General features: G+C 33.6%; 1 protein-coding gene across 2 annotated transcripts in view; it reads right to left on the bottom strand.

Annotated features, from left to right (window-relative positions):
- Positions 1–23854, bottom strand: part of LOC127867345 (uncharacterized) — a 209796-nt gene that overhangs the window by 176023 nt on the left and 9919 nt on the right. The window contains exon 1 of one of the 2 annotated variants that reach the window (XR_008043449.1): positions 10102–10313. The exons of the other annotated variant lie outside the window; for it this stretch is intronic. The gene's annotated coding sequence lies outside the window, so the exon portion shown is untranslated. Of the gene's footprint in view, positions 1–10101; positions 10314–23854 lie in introns of those variants that run through there. 2 annotated transcript variants of the gene reach the window in all.

Raw genomic sequence — 23854 nt, forward strand, 5'->3', positions numbered from 1 at the left:
ATAATATGAAGCTGTTCATGTGCGATGTTATCATTGTATTTTATAAAAGTACGAAATGTTATGTAATTGGTTAATTTGAATATTTTATGACTACGAATATTATTGTTTACGATAAGCACAATAATTTCTATACAACTGTAAGATTAAAGTAAGTTATTTTATTTATTTTATTTTTATAAAATAATGTAATATTAGTTACACTGTTAGCAACTGATGGTGTACGGGATATACTCCCTCAGTAATTTCATAAATTAAATCAAGCAAATTGAAGTACTTAGGGTGTATATCCCATACGCCATCAGTTACTAACTGTGACACGATTATATCTCAACGGACTACTCAATTACTCGGGGTGTATGGAAAGTACTCGTGGTGTATGAACAATACACCATGGGCACGTAACCGCTCAAAGCAAAACGGATTAGGCCATTTTTGTAGGAGGTGAGATATTCTGTTTTCTTTATTGATGTATTGATTTATTATTATTTTTAATTTTTTATGCTATTTTTTTTGTATAGTATTTCTCTACAAAGCTTTGTTACATTACGCCCCTGTGGAAAATAGCGATCACGCCCTGGATGTTACACGACAATGCATACATATATAGCAAAACAACTAAGCATTTCTTAGGTAACATCATAGCCAGAGATTGACTTATTGGCGTGCAACATCTTATTTTCGTCTTCGACAACACATTAGTTTAAATCCGCATTTTTTTGGTAATAATCTTAAATTGTGCAATGTCTATATTTCAAAAGCGATTTTCGTTATTCTTGTTAGTGATGCATTAATACATCTAAATGCTGAAGCATATTTTAACATACGAAAGATGACTTTAATTAAAAGATAATGTATGTTTTCACTGAAAATCAATACATATATATTTATTATTTTCATAACATGCACATTCAACTGACTGTGAACCTTATACATATTAATGCGTCTGCGTTATATCGTATTATATTGAAATTAAACCATATTTTTAACATTTCTATATTTTGGTGGTATTTCTTTAAAGAACAAGCATGTTATTTATCCCATACCGCACTAGAGTGCAAATACATTAATGTTGACTTAATAATACGAAATAATCTATTAAAGGGAGGGAACATATCATTTTTTAGTTAAATTGGATTCAGATTAAGCCATCGGTTGTACCGCTTTCTTCGTCAAACTATCAAAACTATTACAAAGGTTTTAAAGGTTAGGTGCGAACAGCTCATGAATATTCACAAATAACTTACACTACCTAAGATAGTGTTTATGTTTTTCTGTTTCATCAAGCTAAGTTTTAAGTACAAAAAAATAAAGAAAAAAAATATCACAAGTATAGCTAAGTGTAGTACAACGTGAAGTTTAATATATATATATATATATATATATATATATATATATATATATATATAAGAACATATCCATGAATGGATACTGAATTGCACTGTATTTTCAAACATTAATTTTTGTGTTGACATTTTTGTGCAATCTACTGGAAAATTCAGAACAATATGTGCAAGTATATTGACTGTTTATTCTGTGCTTTTGGGCCATACAAAATAGTGATTTAAACCGGTATATTGTTTTTAATGCGCAGTAGTATAAATTCCAAACGTGCATACACACAATTTAAAACGGCTCTGTGTTGATGTGTTTAAATTGGTTTAACTGCATTATGATAACGTTCTATTTTCATAAGAAGACATGCTAAAAATAGGTTAAATGTTGGAAAACAAAGTTTTAAGTTGGCGCGTTATAAAAATCAACAGTTTGTATAATGAATCATGTGTTTCGTGCATATCGATGTTACATATTATGCATACACGTATTCGAAAGATTACATAGTTGGTATTCTGATCGAAGTAAATACTTATTTATATGGTGTACAGATAAAATGACCTGACTCCACGGAATTATTTATTGTCTTCCTAACTAAGATGACTTTAAAATGTTTGTCAACTTGTTAATACGCATGTGAATATTTTTTTGACACAGAAGTATATAACAGGACACAAGAGTGTTGAGTTCCGAGATTGAAACATACATTTTGGTTTTAATATATTTATTCAAGAATGTGTTTTACGACATGATTTACACGCATCTTAAGTTTGTATGTAATTTATACATATTGAATGTAATTAAGGTTTTGCGAGCCTTGTAAGTAAGATTAAGTTCTGCAAAATAAATGATTTACAAAATGCAAAAGACCGCTGCATGACCGATGGTGTAGCTTTACACAATATTACAGCCAATATAATCGGTCCCCTTTATTTAAACGATAACAGTTCATGTTTAAATTTAATTTGTGGAGTTTATAGCGAAGTTCTTGTTTTATTGTGAAAAATCGACTGAAAATCGCCTACATTCATTACTGACAGCTGGACGTCCGGAATTACACACTTCGATTTTGGGATTATATTTGTGAAATTTTTAGCTGTTTTGGACATACTTGGTGGATTATCATCAAGTAAAAGGTGTTTTATCACAGATGAATGCTTCCTGCTTGCAACCACAACGACATATGTGTGCATTGTTCGATCCGTGCACCCGAAAGCAACACACTAAACCATATCGAATAACGTTTGTCATGCAAGCAAACAACTAATTGAAGTAAACACTTTAAATAAAACTTCACGAAAAATTAACAAAATAACACGATATTGAATGTCAGATTGACGATAAGCGCGAAGCGTTCAAGCTCCAATCCGTAATAACAATGGATGAATTTCCGTGTCATTCGCGTTATGTAAAAATGACGTCACCACCAAAATAGTTGGCGGAAATACACGAGCGGTTTACGGAAAACAAGATGATCGTTTCTTAGTATCATAATATTTTTGCCATTGCTCTTGATGAGTCCAATCGTTTTAGAATATACATTTGTATAAAATAGTTTTTTTCGTAATAAAAGCGGCATTTGACCTTTAATGCTTGTATCATTAGACGATATCGGAAGGGACTGTTGGGCCACTAAAATACAAATTATTCTGTCTACATACGGATTAAGTTATGCCTGGATAAATTAAGAAATATGCGATAACACCTTATTTATCAATATATTCAAACAACGTATTATTGACTGTAAAACACACAAATGGCATGACTCGATACAAAACTTAAGTCGATGTTATCATTATAGACTGTTCAATTTGCAGCACGTCTGTGTTTTCATCACTTGTTTTTAGCATTCTTCAATAGTGTCATTCAATTTGAAAGAAAATGTATTCAAATAAAAACAAAATTAACATACCATTTAAATAGTGTCATGTACTTCGCCTTTTATAGTGTTTTGTCTTATAGTTGTTCAACAAACTTCTTACACGTTCGATCGTTCATGAAAATATAACACTTCAACACACCCTTACCTTTGAGAATTATAGTAATATAATGCGACGGATTTTACGAAACACTTAATGTCTATCTTTGTTTTGTCTAATTATCGATGCTTAGTTATTTCACCACCTTTACTCTAATAATCATGAGTAGGTCTTATTTTCATAAAGATGAAATAAAATGTATAATTATACACTTAAGGAACTAAATTATATGTCGTTGAATAATTATTTAGATATTATTGTGTTTAATGTTATATGCTAATTTCTTATTAATGTATTTACTTTACGCAAGCCTGTATGCATATGTTTGACGTGATTGTACCCAGAGTCAGTGCTAATGAAAATTTCGAAAGTAAACAATAACATCAGTGATATAAAATCATCTGTATTCTCCGCCTAAGAAATTTACACGTTCAGCCTGTTGTGATATTCGACGCGTCACGTGATATCTAAAAAAAGCAACAGTGGTAGCATTGTGAAACTGGTCTTTTAAATTTGCCGATATACATTTTTCTTACATAAAGAGGATATACATTTACTTTTTTCGCCAAAAACCTACATAAATATAGATACGTCAAGTTATAAATTTACGAATTAATACATTTGATTTCACTGACTCTGGATACATCCAAATGTCTACAAAACCATGATTTTGAAGCAAGTCATGTACTTAGGTTAGCCAATTGTTGCATCGTTTTATATTTTCAGCACCGTTTCTCATATAACATAGTGTACTATATAGTATACAATAAATTTGTTTAACAATATTCATTATATAGAATATTTTATAATTCGTACATAGCGATTCGTATATAACGGCTATCGCCCTAGTTCCCAGTATACTGCTGAAAAAGCAGTATTCATTTTGACACCAAGTATTCGTTTAAAAAATCTTCAATGAACTATTTCAATATCATCAGCATTTGTGATATCATGGTGCATTCTACTCAATGTTTATGCCATCTGAAACATGATTGGAACATTAAACACATAACAATATATCAAATGATATCAGACGCATCTGTTTAGCAATCGTACTTCGTTCATCAAATTTGTAAAGTTATTACACTTACCATAACTAGCAAGCTTAGCAGTTCTCCAATTCTGAAAGAAGATTAAACAGACGTAGCAAAACATCTAAACCTGCTGTCAGAAATATGACAACACATTTTGTTGTGGACAACAAGTAACGTTCGTACATATTTTAAGTAAAAAATATGATTTAAATACCGATTACTTCTTTAATCGTATCATATGTGCAGTCCGCGTGAATTAATAAGACGACATGTCACCTATTCAGTATGTTAAACACTATTTACACTCTCCAACGAAACGGTTTACGAGAAAAAGAATTCAATACATGAAAACAGTCCGATATAACGATAAACAACGATAAGCGTTTTGTAGCTTAAGTGAACGGATATTGACTAAACGGCATGTCATCAAGCCAGGTTATCAGGCACTACCACGGTTTGTTTTTCAATAAAGGTACATAAATAAAGGTACGACAGAAACGTGCATTATAAAACGGATGATACTCGACTCCCTGCTATGTATGCATTTATAAAAAAGACGACACATCAACTGGTCAGTAGTATAGGTCATCACACGGGTGAAAAATCTTGTTTCGAAAATGGGTAAGTACAAACCGTCAGAAATAAGCGTTCAAACATAGTTGTACAAAAGGTTTTACACCAAAGTCACCTGACGCGCATGAATATTCATGTAAACGTCAAATAAAAAGTAATTGTTCTAGACAACACTAGGCATCACGCATAACATAAGTCCGTATGGTAAAAACACTAGGTGTTTAAAACAAATTGTATCTAACACCAGGGTGACAGACACAACTATAGTCCCTAAATAAATATCGGTCGTAATAGGGGGAAATTCTTATTTGTCAGAAATCGGTAGTTTAACACATTAGAAATCATTATTTTAACAACGTGAAAAAAACTTGTTATCGACAGTAATAGACGGTACAAAAGTCTCTAACATTGACATAGGGGACAACTCTTTTTGGTCAGGATTTGACTTAAGTTTGCAATTCTTTGGTATTTTGTTTTTCTATAGGAAGAGGCATGCCACGTTTTAAATTTTCATCCCCATAACGACCTATATGGTTTAAATTTATATATTAATAAGAGCATTTAAGACGTTTAATTAAAAAGCCTCGCACAATTGTATTATTTATAAAATTGTTAAACTCCAATAATTGACTTATATAAAACGAAGATTTTCATCAGTTTTTATCGGTTGTATAGTATTAAAGAAGGCACGATTTCTGAACATGTATGTAATGTAATGCATTTTACTTGTTAAATTGGCTTTCATTCCATAAAATCTAGTGTAATAAATCCTACAAAATACCAAATATACGCTAGCTATTTTTTATTTCAGTGATTATATTGAATTGTCACTAAAGAAAATATTAAACACCTTAAAAAAGTTCCGCAATGTACCTGAAAACAATGAGTATATCATCACAAATATCCGCTTGATAGCAAATTACCGGTGAACTGGCTGAACTATCCTAGGTATATAAATCCGTCGCAACACTCCTAACGAAACTCCATTGTCCGTTGAATTGTTAACTAGTTTGAAAGTTGAGCCTTTGCAAAGCGAAAAAAGACGCGCACAGGATGTAAAGCGGCAGCTGTTGGTAGTTCAAATAACCCTTTAATAGCTACCGTTTTTTGTGTTTCAACAAACCCCTTATCGCCCTATCGACCGAATGCATAATACACACACACACACAGAACTTAAAGAATACGCGTCAACTCTTTCACAATCATAATCATGAAATGTAATCGTGGTTTAAATAATAGGTTTGTTAACAATGGAAAATTGTATAAATTCAATTAGGCGTTGTACTTCATTACTTTTAGATTAATAAATCTGCGTAAATATATATAAATACAAATTGTAATGCGCGATGAATCGCAGTTATATGCGCTACGTCTTATATAACACCGCACCTTTGAAGTTTAATAATACATGAACAATATCCAAAAGGCAAACACAATAAATACAGATAAGATGGTATTATATTTGTATATAATAATTCCCCCCGTGCTGAGAACATAATTTAATGTATAACCCTAGTTTCTATTATTTAACTCTCAGTTGTATAGCCCAAAAGGTTGCTGAGAGTTGCAATGATCCGTCTATTGCACAATTTGATCAATACTGCAAAAGCTAAGGAACACTGATACTGAATTTTTTTTATCAACGTTTACCTGTTTAAAGCACACACTCATGCAAATGGTATCATTAAAGCAAGAAAAAAAAGGTTTTTATTTACTTTGTTATTCTTTCGTACTCTCCATATTGGAAAACTATCGTAATGTTTCCGACTAAAAGTGTCGCTATCGGTTAGGTCGCAATACACCAATATTTTGCACATCGTGATATTTGATGTAACCTAAGTTGATAACAACGTCGAACAGATGTCGCATATTTACACTGTTCCTAATTTCAAAATGAAAATGTCAGCAATAATAGTGTTTTGAAACATCGTCGTGTTTTTTTAGGTTGCATGGAAAGGTTGACGTCCGTAGGCTTCCATTCAGGTTAATTTAATGTGTTTTTGAAGTTTATAAATCGTGTTCCTTAATTGGTAACGAACGACGTCTGTTAAGTGAATAGCACGGAATCTCTGCGCTGAACTGCGACTGTGTTTATTAAGGTGTGCATATGGACTCCCAGTATTGTCCGAGAGCACACACAAATCCTTTATATCTTAATTGTTGATAACTCTTGATTCGGTTAAAGGCAATAGTACTGATTTTAAAGCGCTCTTGATAAGGAGCGTACCAGGGTGACTACACAAATACAATCAATTGAACATGATTGACTTTTATTTGTTAAAGGGGCCTTTTCATGTTTTGGTAAATTTACTAGATTGAAAAAAAATGCTTCAGATTCGCGTATGTTCGTTTTTGACGATGCTGCTTCAAGAAATATGCGATAACACATTATTTATCAATTTATTCAAACAACGTATTATTGACTGTAAAACACACAATTGGCATCACTCGATACAAAATTCATGTTATCAGTATAGACAGTTCAGTTTGCAGCACGTCTGTGTTTTCATCACTTGTCCTTAGAATTCTTCAATATTGCCTTTCACTTTGAAAGAAAATGGATTCAAATAAAAACTAAATTAACATACCATTTAAATAGTGCCATGTACTTCGCCTTTTATAGTGCTTTGTCTTATAGTTATTCAACAAAATTCTTACACGTTCGATCGTTCATGAAAATATTACACACCAACACACCCTTACCTTTGAGAATTATAGTAATATAATGCGATGGATTGTACGATACACTTAATGTCTATATTTGTTTTGTCTAATTATCGATGCTTAGTCTTAACACCACCTTTGCTCTGATAATCATGAGTAGCTCTTATTTTTATACACTAAAGGAACTAAATTATATGTCGTTGAATAATTATTTAGGTATTATTGTGTTTAATGTTATATGCTAATGTCTTATTAATTTATTTACTTAACGCAAGCCTGTATGCATATGTTTGACTTAATTGTAACCAGAGTCAGTGCTAATGAAAATTTCGAATGTAAACAATAACATCAATGATATAAAATTATCTGTATTGTCCGCCAAAGAAAGTTACACGTTCCTACGGGTCACGTGATATCTAAAAAAGCAACAGTGGTAGCATTGAGAAACTGGTCTATTGAATTTGCCGATATACCTTTTTCTTTAATCGGTATAAAGAGGATATACATTTACTTTTTACATATAAATCATTTTGCCCAAAACCTATATAAATATAGATAAGTCAAGTTTTAAATTTACGAATAAATACATTTGATTTCACTGACTCTGGATACATCCAAATGTCTACAAAACTATGATTTTGAAGCAAGTCCTGTACTTAGGTTATCTAATTGGTACATCGTATTATATTTTCAGCACCGTTTCTCATATAACATAGTGTACTATATAGTATACAATAAATGTCTTTAAAAATAATCAATATATAAAATATTTTATAATTCGTACATAGCGATTTGTATACAACGGCCATTGCCCTAGTTGTCCGTATACTGCTGAAAAAGCAGTACTCATTTTGACACCAAGTATTCGTTTTAAAAATCTTCAATGAAATATTTAAATATCCTCAGCATTTGTGATATCATGGTGCATTCTGCTAAATTGTTATGCCATCTGCTATATGATAGGAACATTAAACACATACCAATAAATCAAATGATATCAAACACATGTGTTTAGCAATCGTACTTCGTTCATCAAAGTCTGTGAAGTTAGCAGAGTTACCATAACTAGCAAGCCTAGCAGTTCTCCAAATCTGATAGAAGATTGAACAGACGTAGCAGAACTTTTAAATCTGCTGGCAAATATATGACAACACAATTACATGTGGACAACATGTAACGTTCGAACATATTTTGAGTAAAAAATATGACTTAATTACCGATTACTTATTCAATCGTATCATCTGTACATTCCGCGTGAATTAATAAAACGACATGTCACCTATTCAGTATGTTAAACGCTATTTACTCTCTTCAACAAAACGGTTTACGAGAAAAATAATTCAATACATGAAAACAGCCAGATATAACGATAAACATAGCGTTGTGTAACTTAAATGAACGGATATTGACTAGACGGCATGTCATCAAGCCAGGTTATTAGGCACTAACACGGTTTGTTTTTTGATAAAGGTACCTAAATAAAGGTACGACAGAAACATGCATTATAAAACGGATGATACCGACTCTTTGATATGTGTGCGTTTATAAAAACGACGATACATTATCTGGTCAGTAGTATAGGTCATCATACGGGTAAAAATCTTGTTTCGAAAATGGATACGTACAAACCATCAGAAATAAGAGTTCAAACATAGTTTTACATAAATGTTCACAATAAAGACACCTGACGCGCACGAATATTCATGTAAACGTCATATCACCTAGTAATTGTTCTAGACAGCACTAGGCATCAAAACTAACGTAAGTCCGTTCACGGAAAAAACACTTGGTTTTTAAAACAAATTGTATCTAACACCAGGGTGACATACGCTACTGTGGTCCCTATATAAATATCGGTCGTAATAGGGGGAAAAGTCTTATTTGTCAGCAATTGGTAGGTTAACACATTAGAAATCAATATTAAATCCATCGCCATCTGACTATCTGTTACATTATAAAAACGTGTTATCGACAGTAATACACTCCAAATTGACATAGGGGAAAACTCATTTTGGTCAGGTTTTGACTTAAGTTTGCGATGCTTTGGTATTTTATTTTATTTTACTTAGAGGAAGAAACATGCCACGTTTTAAATTTGTATCCTCATAACTACCTATATGGTTTAAATTTATATTATAATAAGAGCATTTAAGACGTACATTTAATAAGCCTTGCACAATTGTATTATTTAGAAAATTGTTAAACTCCAATAAGTGACTTCATACGAAGATTTTCATCCGTTTTTATCGGTTGTATAGTATTAATGAAGGCACGATTTCTGAAGATTTATGTAATGTAATGCATTTAACTTGTTATACTGGCCTTCATTACATAAAAACTAGTGTAAAAACTAGTGTAATAAATCCTACAAAATACCAAATATACGCTAGCTAATTTTTTGTTCAGTGATTATATTGCATTTTCACAAAAGTAAACATTGAACACTTTACAAAAGTTCCGCAATGTACCTGTAAAACAATAAGTATATCATCACAAATATTCGCTTGATAGCAAATTACCGGTGAAATGGCTGAACTATCCTAGGTATATAAATCCGTCGCAACACTCCTCAACGAAACACCATTGTCCGTTGAATTGTTAACTAGTTTGAAAGTTGAACTTTTGCAAAGCGAAAAAAAGACGCGCACAGGATGTAAAGCGGCAGCTGTTGGTTTCAAATAACCCTTTAATAGCTACCGTTAACAAACCCCTTATCGCCCTATCGACCGAATGCATAATACACACACACACAAAGAACTTAAACAGTACGCGTCTACTCTTTTACAATCATAATCTTGAAATTTAATCGTGATTTAAATAATAGGTTTGCTAACACTGGGACAATGTATTAATCCAATTAGGCGTTGTACTTCATTACTGTAGATGATTAAATTTGCCAATACCAATTGTAATGCGAGCTGAACCGCAGTTATATGCGTTACGTCTTATATAACACTGCACCTTTGAAGTATAATAATGCATTAACAATATCCAAAAGGCAAACACAATAAATACAGATATGATTGTATTATATCTGTACATAATAATTCCCCCTTGCTGAGAACATAACATAATGTATTACCCTAGTTGCAATGATTCAACTCTCAGTTGTATAGCCAAAAGGGTTGCTGAGAGTTGCAATGCGCCGTCTATTGCCCACAGGTGCACAATTTTATCATAACTGTAAAGGCTAAGGAACACTGACACTGAAAAAAAACTTATCAACGTTTACCGGTCTAAAGCACAAACTCATGCAAATTGTATCATTAAAGCAATAAAAAAAACTTTTTATTTACTTTGTTATTCTTTCGTACGCTCCATATTGGGAAACTGTAGTAATGTTGCCGACTAAAAGTGTCGCTATCGGTTAGTTCGCAATTATACACCAACATTTTGCACATCGTGATATTTGATGTAACCTAAGTTGATAACGACATCGAACAGATGTCGCATATTTACACTGTTCCTTATTTCAAAAAGAAAATGTCAGCAATCAAAGTTTTTCGAAACATCGTCGTGTTTTTTAGGTTGCATGCAAAGGACGACGTCCGTAGGCTTCCATTTAGGTAAATTTAATGTGTTTTTGAAGTTTATTAATCGCGTTCCTTAATTGGTAACGAACGACGTCTGTTAAGTGATGCGCACGGAATCTCTGCGCAGAACTGCGACTGTGTTTATTAAGATGTGCATATGGACTTCCAGTATTGTCCGAGAGCACACACAAATCCTTTATATCTTAATTGTTGATAACTCTTGATTTGGTTTAAGGCAATACTACTTTTTTTACAGCAATCTTGATAAGGGGCGTACCTGGGTGATTACACAAAAACAATCAATTGAACACGCGCGAGTTTAATTTGTTAAAGGGGCCTTTTTACGTTTTGGTAAATTTACAAAATAAAAAAAAATCTTCTGATTCGCAAATGTTCGTTTTTGACGATGCTGCTTCAGCGAAGCAGTTCGTCTAAGTTATCATAACATGAACATATTCTTCACAATGGCGACCTATGTTAAAGACCGAGCCTGTCCGATTGAGTTAGTGTAGTTTTCTCAATCGGCATACCTCGCTGATTATCATTGATAACATTCCCCTAGCAGAGTTGTCGTTCGTGCCTCAACATACAACAATGGCCGCTCCCATGAGAGAATGTTGACACTCGTGTTTGAACTTTCTTACAGCATAAATCGGCTTGATCGGCTATTTAGAAGCTGTCATTTATGATATATGAGTTATTTCTTCACTAAATCTCCGCTCATGACAACAATGGATTGAATTCGAATGATATATTCGATGTGAATGAATGACTTTCTGGATCTTGACAGCTTGGCACGGCAAAACTTGCATACTTGTATTTTTAGTTATCAATTAAAGTCTCTGTTTGCTTTATAAATTGTATCCGAGCATTTTGCGACTTATTGAATGACTGATACCCGATGTCAACATATCATATGGGATTTGCAGATCACCAAGCTGTCCTGAAATTCAACATTGATTACTAACTCTTTACTGATTTGTATTCTTTCTTCTTTCTATTTTAGTACTCGATATCATTTTTAAGTTAAATGGACTGTGTCACAGTAAACAGACAGTAAAACTGGCGATTGTGGCCAGTTTGGATACAGATCAGCCAACGGTCGCTTGAAAACTGTTTGCTTAAAGCCGGTTTTCTGACAATAACAAATAGTTAAATTCGATGCCTGCGCTTTTCATGTGACCTGGCTCAAATAATAGAATTGTCATTAATCATATGATTTTATTTCGAACATTAATCAAGTGTTTTTTCTGGTCCTTCGGGATCAATGACTCATGCACTTTCGTGTTGAGAATTGAAAACTGCTTAAGGCGATGCTAGTGGGCTTGAGATATGTTTCACCTTCTATTATCGCTCATGAACTGACTCAATAAAACCGAGTCGGCAATATTTGACTTAATGTTTAGTTTGGTTGCTCTCGAGGGATCGAACAATTTCAGAATCTTTCTAAAAGCCTAGTGGTAGAGTGTCGACTTTGATTGCAGGCGGTTGCGCTGCGGGTTTGATCCCCAGAAACGACATTAAAAACTATCCAACTGTGTTATCTAAAAGGCTGCTAAACCTGATATACTAAGATAAATAGAATTTTTGCTCACATGATGGTCATCAGTTATATTATATAAAAATTCACAGCAGTAGTAAACATTGGGACCATAATTAACGAGCGCATCTTTTATTTGTCTTTAACACTTTGAGTTTGACGTGGCCTGGATTTAGTTATGGGACTTGACTTTACCAGCACACTTGTGTCAGAGCTTAAGTGTAAATGTACCATTGAAGATCATCTAAATCCAGATTTGCTATTATAGAAGTGTGGAAAGTTTTAAGGATGTGAAAAGTATACAAAAATGGTTCCTAACCGAGAGGCCACAACTGATCTATGACTGTTTTAAAACAAGAAAAATCAGTGCCTGATTTAGATTTCCTTACATAGTTCAATAACAACTAATTCCAGAAGCCTGGTAACAGTTTAACGTTAATGTTACCAATGTGTCAGACCAGGGCCTTGATTTTGAAATCTAGGACATGCATGGTCAGATGATGTCATTTAAGATTATACATTTTTGTTAACACATACACATGTAAACATGTTTCTGTAACTAATGTAGATGTTATAAATAGTAAAATGCACTCAGTCAGAAGGCATTTGACTTTTCTGCTGGTGCGTTGGCACACCAAGTGGCTCGGTTGCAATGGTTTGAAGGACGGCTTGGATGTGTAGTTACATTATATACAGTATATCAAACTGTATTATTTCAAATATGTTGCATCTAGTATACTTATATTGATAATATTTACAAAATTAATGTATATGAATGATGAACATGACTGAACTCATTTAAATGATACTGAAATCATGACAGTAATTTATACTGATCATTATTTTATATATGTTGCTTGAACTCTAACACTTGTTGAACATTTGATCAGAGTTCGGTATGTTTTGCGAATATGCATATAAATACCAACCTGTATATGTAAGTATACATATGTGCACGCAACAGTTTTCCTGCACTGAACGCCAGCAGTAGACTGTATACTTTGCTTTGCTTTTGTGATAAACCCTCCTCGATGTTAATGTCTAGATGCAATATGTACAGTAACAAGTTGCTGCAGGTAAGTTATTTAACATGAACAACATTAGCTAACATACGCATGTGGTGAATCAGAGTATTTGCGTTGCAATATAGACATATAGCGTGAATATTTATGTGTACACTAAGTTGCAAGTATGTGGACTTTGGTCAGTTAACCATTTGGAGTTAGTGTTTATAATACATAAATCAAGGAAGAACAAATCTCATTATGTATATCTAATATATATATTGCAGCGAACTATTTTATAATATATTACAATATAAGTGATAAGATGACATCTTTAGCGTGTGTGTGTTACAGTAAGTTATCGCATGATATTTTACAGTCAATTCATAAATTTCTAATACGTATACAAATCTGCTACTTGTTTGTAAATGTGCCACGGAATAAACATATGTATACAGTTAATAATTACGAAAGAGGCTGAGTACTATTGGTTAAAGTGTAATCAGCTAACCCGACCAATCAAAGAATAACTACAAAAAAAAAAATGTAGTATGTGGTTATTCATTCAACGTTTCCAAGGAGATGAAACAATAAACAACTTGCAGCATCATACTTGAAAGTTAAACGGCCACACAGGAATATAAGTAACTTTCAGTTCGGTAATCATTTAAACTTGGTTACCATGAGAAGATTGGTTTTAAACGCCCTGCCAATTTTTAAGCAGACAATGTTGGTGTTTCATTAACATTATTTCAGGGTTTTACTGTAATTAGTTGTCGGATAGAAAGTTACAGAAGCTGGATATTGAATCAAGTATTCGGTAATGCATGCCAATCTTTACTTAACATAATTTATCTCTTAACTGAATTTAATACATGTTTTGGAATGTTTCAAATATAAGCCAATTAAATGTTAAAGTATACAACGTATAAAGAATATGACGTAGTTGTTGTTCTCTCTTTAAATTTTGAAACCTTTATAGTGTAATTATGTTTTAGAGGATCTCGCACCTATATGCCTAAATGTCTATTTCTTGTATAATTATCTGTATTTCATATCATAAATATATTGATTGTATCATGATAGATAATTCAATAGCGACATGGTATAAACAGAAAACATAACAGTGATTAAAAGTGATCAAATCGCCTCTGCACAGATCTCAATTCTCTATTTTACATACCCATGCACGTATCAGTCCAATCAGTCAAAAATTAAAGCAAAATATCATGTTCTTTTTTCGATTAAATAAAACAGTCCTTGTGTTATCACTTTGCCTAAGGCTACACTGTCTTCTACTGATCATATCCGGTGACATCCACCCAAACCCCGGGCCATCAGCTAGTGTTTTCTCATCATCACTAGAATCCCATAGAGACTCATCACTAGATATGTCCAATTTTCTCCATTCTTCTCACAATATTTCGATAGTACACTATAATGTGCAAAGTCTTCTTCATTAACTGGATGTGCTAGCTGCAGAATTAATACCATTTAATACCATCACTTTCTCAGAAACTTGGCTATCAGAATCCATTAATAATGACCAATTATTCATACCAGGTTTTAGCCTACCTGTCCGTCGTGATCGAATTCAAAATTCACACGGCGGAGTTGCTGTATATATGTAAGATGGTATTAAGTTTACTCGAAGACAAGATCTAAAGATAACTAATCTTGAAGCAATTTGGTTGAAGGTTCGACCTCATTTTAATAAACGAATTTTAATCGGAACCTTTTACGGACCACCCAATTCAGATAAAAATTATTTCAGTAAAATTGAAGACTCAATCAGGCTGGCAATAGATACTGGAATAAACGACATAATAGTTTTGAGCGACTTTAAACACCAAACTCGATCCAGCTAAACGTAAGATCGCCGAAATTTCGCAGAAGTTTGCACTCGACCAATGTATACAGGATCCCTACCACTTTACTGAAACTTTGTCATCTATTATTGATCTCATATTTGTTTCAAACAAAGAGTCTGTCATTTTCTCTGGTGTTGGTGAACCATTCCTTTATCAGACGATAAGATATCACTGTCCCGTATCCGTTGTTCTTAACTATAAAAGACCATCATCTTAATGTTATAAACATACAATTTGGAAGTACGACTCAAGGAATCTATCAAATATTGAGTAACAATATCGATACATTAATTAAAAATCTTACTAACGTTTTACTTATTTCTGCAGCTGATTGTACACCAAACAAAGACGTCACCGTTCGCGAAGATGAGCCGCCATGGCTCTCATCAGAAAAATAATTAAAAATACGAAATCGAAAACGAGCTTATAGGAAAGCTAAAACAACGAATTCCACATCTAATTGGACTAGGATTTGTGTACTTCGTAATGATGTAGTATCTCTTGTCCGCCTCGCCAAATCAAATTATTACCACTCTCTTGCATGCAAACTAAAATCCAACAATTACTCCTCGTGTGATTGTTGAAAAGTCCTAAAATCATTCTTTACACTCAACGTTAGTAAAACTTTACCCCCTCTTGTCAACTGCGCTGGCGAACTGGTTTTTGATGAACTTAAAAAAGTTGAAGAACTTAATGATTTCTTCGCTCAACAGACTTCTATAGATGAGTTTGGTCACGTTATTCCTGACTTGGCAACCTTAGTAAATCAGCAGTCAATTTCGTCTATAGTAAAAATCGCTTGCGAAGTAAAGGACGTTCTTATGAATCTGTCTTTGGGGAAAGCATGTGGCCCTGACGGTATTAATAAAAAAATACTTGTAGAGGCAAATAATGAATTAAGTGAACCACTTTCTGATCTCTTTAATATGTCTTTGTCGTCGTCAACAGTACCATATGATTGGCAAATGTCAAAAGTTTATGCAATATTCAAACAAGAGGCCCCAAATGGCCCTGGGTCGCTCACCTGAAAGACTAAGATGGAAAGAAACAAAGATTAAAACTCTTCAGCAAATATTTCAAATTATTGGTATGAGAAGACTGACTTTAAAAATCAGGTGTTCCAAAGTATTCACAATAGGCTTATTTGGAAAATAACCCCACCCACCCTGGCGGCCAGGTTTTTAATACCCAGATTTTTTAAAATATAAATATAAGGAAAATGCTTCTTACATACATATAGGGAAAACTGCATCTTCCCTGTCGGCCATGTTTTTCCGCTGATCACGTCCATTTTCAAACACAGTCAACATATCAATAAAACCAATCATTTGACCAAGTTTCATGATGATTGGCAAAAATATGTGACTTTGAGAGTGTTCACAAGCTTTTTTAGAATATAAATTAAAGGAAAATGATCCCCCCCCTCCTGGCGGTCATGTTACTAGATGGATCAACACCATTTTTAAACTCAACCGGCGTATGCAGAAAAAAGTCTTCTGACCAAATTTCATGAAGATTGGGCAAAAAAGTGTCTTCTAGACTGTCCACATGTTTTCTTATATACATTAAGAGAAAACTGCCCCACTCCCTGGCGGCCATGTTTTTTCAATGATCCCGACTATTTTCAAACTCAACCAAGATATCAATAAAACCAATGTTTTGACCAAGTTTTATGATGATTGGACAAAAAAGGTGACGTCTAGTGTGTTCACAAGGTTTCTCTAAAGCCATATAAAGAATACTGCCCCGCCCCCTGGCGAACATTTTTCTCAATGGACTGGAACCATTTTTGAACTCAACCAACATATCATTTAGACAATCATTTTGACAAAGTTAGTTGAAGATTGGGCATCAAATAAGACTTGTACAGTGTTTACAAGTTTTTTTTTATTTGACCCTGTGACCTAGTTTTTGATCCAGCATGATCCAGTTTCAAACTTGGTCGAGGTATCATTGGGACAAATGTGCTTACCAAGTTTCATGAAGATTGGACAATACATGTGGCCTCTAGAGTGTTCACAAGGCAAAATGTTGACGACGGCCGCACGACGCACTACGCACGACGGACGACGGACAAAAGACGATCACAAAAGCTCACCATGAGCACGTTGTGCCCAGGCGAGCTAAAAAGGGGACATTTTCATTCCCTCAAATTATCGCCCAATTTCACTTCTGAATACCATGGAAAAAGTACTAGAACAGATTATCTTTAAACATGTATTTAACTTTTTTCGTGATACTATTTTTTTCACAAGATTTCAATCCGGATTTATGCTTGGTGACTCGACTGTTTACCAGCTCACATACCTTAACAACACGTTTTGCAAAGCACTAGATGATGGACTGGAAGTACGGGTGGTGTTTTTCAATATAAGCAAAGCATTTGATAAAGTCTTGCATAGTGGCCTTTTAATGAAACTGAATCGCGCCGGTATCAAAGACAAACTTGTGAACTGGTTTTCTAACTATCTGTATCAAAGGCATCACAGGGTAGTGGTTCCCGGGGCTTTATCTTCCTTAGCTTAAGTCAAGACTGGAGTTCAACAGGGCTCCATTCTTGGTCTCCTATTATTTCTTGTATACATTAATGACATTGTACATTTGTAAATGACATTCAAGATCATATAAACTTATTTGCAGACGACACTAGTTTATTCGTGGTTGTTGACAGTGCAAATTCTGCAGCCGCCGTTTTAGAACGCGATATAGACAAAATTGCCAAATGGGCCGATATTTGGTTGATAGTATTCAATCTACTGAATTCGGAATCACTTGTTATATCGCGTATGAGTGTCAAACCCTATCATAATCATATCCATATGTACGATACGCCGAACCCGCAGTGAATAGTCACACACATTTAGGCGTTATTCTGTCAAATGATGGAAGTTGGCATCAACACATTGAGTGTATTAAATTATAAGCCTGGTCACGAGTCAACCTTTTAAAAACGCTTTGTTTTCGCCTTGAACGAAGTTCACTTAAAATAACTTACTTCACGTTTATTCGACCTATTTAAGAATATGCAGATGTATAGGATATTGCACTATGTATGAAAAAAAAAATGAGTTAGACAAAATTCAAACTGAAGCTGCCCGCATTTTTTCCGGCTGTATATGACTTGAATCCTTACGATTACTTTCTAACGAAATTGGCTGGGAAACTCTTGGCACAAGAAGGTTCCAACACAATCTCATTCTTTTCTTTAACATGGTAAAAGGTCTTAGTCCAGAATATTTTTCCTCACTGCCCCCATAATCAGTTGGCGAGCAATCTGCAAGATCTTTACGTAATTCATTCCACTAAGATGGTGCTCGGACTAGGACTTCTCTGTATCAACATTCCTTCTTGCCATCAACAATTGCTGCTTTGAATTCACTACCAGACGAAGTAAAGCTTGTTGATAACATATCTGAGTTTAAAAAGGCCCTTGATCTTAACAAACCTCGTAGTAATCCAGTGTTCTATTATGGTAAGCGAAGACAGCGGGTGCTGCATACACGTCTAAGAACTTACTGTAGTTCTCTTAATAAACACTTTTTTGATAGAAGTCTGGTTCGATCACCACTTTGTCAATACGGAAAAATAGAGGACACTACTCACTTTTTACTGGTCGGTTCCAATATATCCGGCTATAAGATTCACTCCAGTTAGAACTATAGAACAAAACACGGATAAATCACTCCGCACATTACTGTATGGACATGATAATCTTTCCATCAGAGATAATTTTGCAATGATTGATGCAGTATATAGTTTTATCGAAGGCTCAGGAAGGTTCAGAGTGGTATAACTATCGGTTCTCTATGTTTCATTATTTTTCTTCAAACAATTTCTTTGATTATAACTATATATATATAACTATATATATATATATATATATATATATAATAATTTTTTTCTTTATACATTGTTTCGACATTTTGAAACAATTTTGATTCCAATCTTACTCAAAAACGTGTTTAAACTCGAATGATTATTCAAATGTTTTGTGCCTTAAATGCAAATACCGCCACTATCTTTGTAAATATCCTATTGAGGAATGGAGACCTACTAGCCTAGTTATCGTTCCAATTCTATAAACATTAGATGCGTTAAGTTATGTTGTAAAACAAATTGTTGAATAAATATGTGTAAACCAATATTCATATTTCCACGTACGTTCTTATTTAATGAAAATGTGCAAAATTCTTTAAATACTCTCAATTATGTGTACGCCTTTAATTTCATTACTCTAAGTCATAAAGTATTGGAAAACTCAATCACTGTCTTAAATATTCTCAATCCACTGGAATTTTAGAAATCATTATTGAGCAATGTCATTTATGATTGATTTTAATACTTGCAAAATTTCTTTGTACATAATTTATTATTATTATTATTATTATTATTATTATTATTATTCTAACTACGTGAACTTCTTCAAAACAATTCTTACAAATTTCGTTGTCATGACGCCTTTTACTTTTTTATTGATAACTTTATAAATTTTGAAATCCCCACCCTGTTTGCCATATTTATAAATACACTGACCTTTCTTCATCAAAATTGTTATTTTTTCCGTTGCTTGTTATCCTGTATAGTGGCTGTACATCGCCTCGATGCTAGGTCATCGGGGACCATTAAAGTATGTTCAAAGTTATTTGATTAAACTTAACTTCTAACACATACACACAGTTGTCAATGCCATTTGTTTTGCTCCTTAAATTTGCACACAAATACTTTCCAAAGTTCAGAAACATTATAATCACAATATACTAGCGAAGCCGTTAACGTGCTTCGCCCGTGCTTATTAGAAATTGTGAAACTACATCCCTACGTGTGTAGTGTGAACTGGCTTTCCTTCTTTTACAATTAAACGCTTAATACACTGAAGTTGTTCGCTATTGCAATATCTTAGACGCAACTCAGTTTTCAAAACTATGTTATAGCTTTTATATGGCAAGTTTGCAACGCACACGACCGATTCACATTTATAAAGAGTTTGTCTTAAAGCACAGGTCGAGATGTGTGTGCACTGTTTATCCTTATATCTATGTTATAGAGATAACTTGGACAAATTAACACAAATATGTCTCTTTTTTCTCAATTGGATGCTGCACTGGCAATTATCTTTAGAATTGTGGTTGCCTTGCTAAAGAATAGCAAGCCTAGAATTATGTACATGTTGTGTTATGTGTATCTAATACTTCATTTATTTTATTTAAATTATTAAGCAACAATTTTGCCGACATGACATTATAATGCATCATGTCTTGTTGTGAGCCGGAATTGAATCATTTCCTATGCCTTATTGATCCACAGTCGCCAATTTGTATTATATGTTTATGGATTGAGTTGTTCAAGCTTTGAAAAAGCTAGTTGGCCTGCTTTTTAGCCCAACTGTAACCAACTTTTGAAATTGAGTTTCCTGGGCTTAAATCTACTGGCCCCAGGCTAACAGGCAACCACTATACATGTAAGTTATTCATTATGTAAGATCTGACAGTGTATTGAACTCATTCAATTTGCAAGTCTGAAGACATTAAAGGGACCTTTTCATGTTTGGTATTTGACAAAGTTGAACGATTTAATAATTTGGAGAGTTCTGTTGTTGTCGTTATATTTTTTTATACTACGAGGATTGCTTATTTAAAGTATAAAACACATCTCTCATTGTATGAGCACATATGGCCGAGTGGTCTAAACGATAAACTTTTATTCCAGGGGTCAGTGGTTCGAGCTTAGTTGAGGGTAATTTGTTTGTTTGTGTTTCGTTAATGTTATTCTTGTTTTAATGGAGCTTTTAAGATCCAATGTTTACATTTATCAATATTTATCTTTTAATGACAAAGTTTGAAAAGTTAGATGTTTACTAAAATGCCACAAGATACACATTTAGAACTTATTGGTTGTTTATTTCATTTGAAAGTGATTGTGTTTATTAGCCTTGTCAGCGAAGTTACTTTGAAATTATTATTACTTTTATCTTTTTTTTTAAATCATTGATAGAAAAGATAATATAAGCTTCATTTTTGGAATACACCACAAAATCAGAAAGTTTCGTCCTTGATTAGCTTGTGCGCATTGAACAGCTAATCAGCGTGCACAGGCTAATCTGGGACACCGCTTATTTGACATGCATTAAGCATCGTTTTCCCTTACAGCATCCAATATGTACAGATTTCAATGACAAAATGGCCAATGTCGTCGCACAAGCTGTTAAACAATATTGATTACATACACACACTGTCTGCAGTGTACCAGTGGTGAAGTATAAACAGGCAAATGCGGTGGTTATCGTTCTTATCGTAGTTAAGAGCAGACCGACTTGACATACATACCACTCAACTTTTGTCCGCAAGCGAACAACCAAAAATGGAATGTTTATATACCCATTTAACACTAGACGCTAGTATGTTATATAAGTATAGGTTCGTCTATTTACCAAAGGAGTGTATCTAATAAATTACGTTTTGGCCTATCTGCTTGACAGTACATGGATTAAACTAAGGAAAGTATATTTATAAATGAATACAGGCTTAGGGCTTGTCTTTTAAATTAACTATGAGAAAAATTGTATGGATAAATAAATTAATAAATTGACCATATATCCACATCATTAAATCGTTGTTTTTATTAAAATAACTGATTTTCTACTTTTCAATAGGTAATGTTCAAATAATCATCAGGTTAAATATTGAACAACTATTGTATGCATGTACTGAAACACTAGTGTATTTGATATCAAATTTAGAATACCAAATCATAATACCGCAAATAATTGTGTAGTGTGTAAATCCGTTGACGTATCAAACGGAAGGAAAAATCTTACTTTTGAATGGCATCATTAATGTGCACACCATAAGACTTCATGAGTGCATGTAAATATTAACAAAGTTTTTATTTATGTTTATGTAAAGAAGGTTTACATAATTTGTTGTGTTGGTTACTTGTAGTATTTTTTGTTTTTGTTTATCGGTAATGATCGGGGTAACCGTCGAAGTGTTCATTTACTTAACGGATCAACGTTTGCCTTTATCATACCAGAAGACTGTTGGCGCAAAATCACACAGTTCAGAAGAGAAGTCTGTGGGTTAAACTGGGCAGACGCATTTAAACCATTCTTTCTCACTTGCTATCAATGCGCGCCAAATGTGAGTGCCTTTGTTTGCTACTTGACTGTTTTATTGAATGCAGGCCCAAATCAAATGAGATAATAGCAATTTATCAATGAACATGTGCGTAATCTGTTTCAATCGAAAGAGTGTTAAAGGTGTACAGTATTTTTCCTAATGCTTTGTGTGTTTCACGGTTATAATTTTAAAAGGTTTAATGTGTGCTGATGTTCACCTGCTTGTAGAATTTGATAGCCTAGTTAAACGCATTTATGGTTATATCAATTGAGCCCCTGTTAAATAAGAGGTATACATGTCGGTTTGAACACAATGCAATCTTAACGAATCAATAAACATTGGCTTATTGTATACATGAGACAACAATTGAAACCAAAATAGGTTTATTTTGCCATACTTCATTTATTTGTAAATTTTGAACTGGTTTGAATAGGTTATGTGCATCTGTTTTATATACAATATATAATATATAATAGGAAAATAATAATAAAATATTTGGTTCCCATTCAAATATAATTGCAACAGCCTGTCGCTATTGACTAGCCAAATGGACAGAAACGATATACATCTTTAGATGTGTTTAAATAAAAGAGAGTTTTTGCGAGTTTTGACGTTTACTTGTATGAATATATACGTTGGTAAGTCGGCCCATAGAAAAAATAAACTACAACCCAATTCAAAGACAATATTAACAGTAATGATATAATTATAATTATATAATGTAATAATATGATTATTGCGTAAACTATGATTTTGTAGCGGGTCTGCACTGTGAACGTATCGTAAGTGTCGCATACATTTAACACAACGTGAAGCTCAAAATAGAAAAATTAACCGATGTTGCCATACCTTAAAGATAATCCTTGCGAATCGTTTACTAGTCTTGCACGCGGGCGAGCTTAACTTTGTGTGAGTAATGAATGAGTCAAAACGATTTTGTAAGCACGTGGAGAATCACTGGCGGATCCAGGGCATGGATTTAGGGGCATCCGGCTTCAAACCACACTTAATGTTTCCGGCAATAATTATTTTACCCCCTCCCCCCCCCCCAAAGAAAAAATAATGTGTTGAATTGTTTCGCTCGCTTTGCTCTAGAACTGGCATATATTTATAATAGATCTTACATACGAAACCGTACAAGTGCTAGTGAGACAGGTAGGGGAAAAAGGAGCGCTACTATTCATGATGTGAATATTTAGTTATATGGCT

This window comes from Dreissena polymorpha, chromosome 2 (assembly GCF_020536995.1).
Source record: "Dreissena polymorpha isolate Duluth1 chromosome 2, UMN_Dpol_1.0, whole genome shotgun sequence".
NCBI lineage: Eukaryota > Metazoa > Mollusca > Bivalvia > Myida > Dreissenidae > Dreissena > Dreissena polymorpha.